The sequence below is a fragment of the Cebus imitator genome, unplaced genomic scaffold, assembly GCF_001604975.1.
Source record: "Cebus imitator isolate Cc_AM_T3 unplaced genomic scaffold, Cebus_imitator-1.0 Scaffold43, whole genome shotgun sequence".
Lineage (NCBI taxonomy): Eukaryota > Metazoa > Chordata > Mammalia > Primates > Cebidae > Cebus > Cebus imitator.
This window is the reverse complement of record NW_016107358.1, coordinates 7,730,440-7,733,408: the sequence shown is the minus strand read 5'-3', so window position 1 is coordinate 7,733,408 and position 2,969 is coordinate 7,730,440.

Below are 2,969 nucleotides of genomic sequence, written 5' to 3'. Positions count from 1 at the left end.
ATCCTCCCATCTCAGCCTCCTGAGTAGCTGGGACCACAAGCATTCACCACCACACCCAAATAATTTTAAATATTTTTGTGGAGACAGAGTCAGGCTAATGCTGCCCAGGCTGGTCTTGAACTTCTGGATACAAGCAATCCTCCCACCTCGGCCTCCCAAAATGCCGGGATTACAGGCGTGAGCCACTGCCCCGACGATGAAAGTTTTAAAGAAGTAGTCTTATAGATGGTTATGAAGAGTTGGAAGTTTCTGGGGAAAGAGAGAGCCTTGTTGCTGAAGTTAAAAGGACATTGCTACTGGATTTGTGATTTTTTATCTGAGATTGCCTACTGGTCTATGATACTCATTGGGCTTCTCGGGTAAGCCAAGCACATAAGTTCAGCTAAATTTTCTCTAAAGGATTCATTCATATGCCATTTGCACCTGACTTCCAAACCAAATAGATTTATAAACATTGAGAGCAGCTTTAGTTGAGTGTCGGAACCAAGGGGTTAGTACCATAAATCTTTCTGAGTAGTTTCTCCTTGTGTCTTCTCCGTGTATTTAACATTATCACTCAATGGTAGTCTGACATCAAAAGTGTTCAAATCCATTCATATGTGTCCGGCTGGACACCAAGTGGACAGACAGAGGTTACTAGAACCTCATCTTTATTGGTCACCTGTCTGATACCAACTTTGCTGAAGCTGGCAAGCTCCACACCAGGCTTGCAAAATCTTCATTTGCTTATGAAAGCACTAATGGACCTGCTGAGCTTTCAAACTGTCAGACAAACCTGTTCCTCCTTGTCTGAGTGCCAGCAGATTTAGAAATGCCTCTGATAGTCATTCCCCAAGCTGAAGCACCTTAAATTTTTTTTAACCCACCTCCTGCACACACACACAAAATTTTTAAAGGCTAATGTGTTTTTTTCTCATTAAAGGAGTGTCTGCACTAGGCAGAACATTCAGGAAACAGAAAGGTATAAAGGAGAAAATAAAAATCAACATAATCTCTGTATCCAAAGATAAATATGAGCCCTGTTTAAATTTTGGTAAATTTCTTCGAGGTCATGTTTATTGCAAAGGTGGGATTATACAGCAGGGACGGCTTTGCTAGTCTACTTTGTCACTTAACATTCTTGTTAAATAATGTTAAAGGGAGAAATCATTTTCTCTTTTCCTAGTTGGCTCATATCGTGAAGGAAAATAGCTCTTCTATAGTGTAAATTCCCACTGGTGGGTCCTGGTCTTCACTATACACTGGAAGCAGCATTTGCTAAGAGAATTATTTAGTGTTCCAGATGCCTTGTGCTGAGACTGCTGTTGGATTCAGTAAAGAATGGTTCTGTCTGAGGTGGAGATTGGTTAAGGTAGGTAGGATTTGCTGATTCTATCACAATATTCTTGGGGAGAAGGTGTTGTGCCAAACTCCTATTAATCTCAGTAGGGAAGGCACCAGGTTCAAGAGGCCAGAGAAGAGACCCAGAGCCAGCAAAGGAGACACAGAGTTTTATTAGGGGGTTGCATCCAGGGGAGAGAGTCCAGCGGCGGCAGGCTGGAGAACGTAACCACATAGCCCAGTGGCAGTGGGTTGGCCAGGAAAACTGCAAGCGCCTGCAAACAGCATGCAGCGTCCACAGCATTTCCACTTAACACCCGCCCCTGACGACCTCCACCTGGCAACCCTCATTTCATCCAAAACTCAGGGCTTCCATGTAGAGCCCGTGTTCCATGAAACAGACCAGGGCCTCAGATGTTTACCAAAGATAAGGAACAAACTTCCATATTGGCTACTTGGGTTCCCCATCTTGGAACACACATTCAGATATATCTGCCATCCAGGATCATTCTCAGAGTGTGCTTAAATAATTGCTACCAGGTGTGTTTACCCTACATAAGACGATCCCAGGTTTAGGATAGCAGCCGGTACAATTTAAGAAGGCCATCTTTGTGTTCCTAAAATAATCTTCGTATTGTCATAATATTTGCTTAACTAACTGCATAATCTGCCCTCAGGACATTTTCATATTAAATGCACATTGTTTCTTAAAGGTGCCCTTTTCTTCTCACCTGCCAATAGACATTGATCCTCATGAGGCAATTCTTTCAACAAATACTTATTGAACACCAGGAGGGCTAGAGTTTTCAGAATGCTGATAATCAGGCCCCTCCCTGAGAGGTGATTTTAGACTAAGGATGGATGGTTTGGGGAGCCGATGAGCAATGGGTCTCACACCTGCTACACATTAGCATCACCTGGAAAGTTTTTGCAAGGGCCAGGGCCCAGGATACACCCAGACCAGGTGATTGCCTATTTCTGAGGATGGGACTCAGGTATGTAGCTTTCAAAGTTCCCCAAGTGATTTTAATGTGCAGCCAGGGTTGAGAACCAGTGCCAGAAAACAATGATTCTCATCAAATTGGCTGCATATGAGAATCATCCAGGAAGATTTTTTAATAAATTAAGCTGCCTGGGCCCCCCGCCCAGAACAAATGAGTCAGAATCTTTGGAAGAGGGATCTGGGCAACTGTATGCTTTCCAAAGCTCCTTCATGTAATCTGATACACAGCAAATATTGAGAATCATTGCTACAGGCAATCTAGTGAATGAGAAAATCTAGAGTTGAACCCATTTCTGGCTCTTTGGCCTTGCAAGCCACGCATAGCTGTAGGATGAAGAGTTACCTCTGAGCGGCCATGTTGGGTAACGGTAACAGCAGGGCTGAGAACCTGAAGGCATGGGTCAAGTCTTGGCTTTGCTATATAGCATTTGCTGTGCAATGTCACACAAATCACATACTTTTTCTGGGTTGGGAGTCCTGTCCACCTGCCTAAAAATCCAGCACTCTTTCTACCATACCTAGTGTTTTTAGACATTTTTCTACCTTAATTGGTATTTTACTATTTTTATTTTTGCTGTTGTTGTTTATTGATCAGTACATAGACCTAATGATTCGTTTATATATAGTTCTTTTTTTTTTTTTTTTT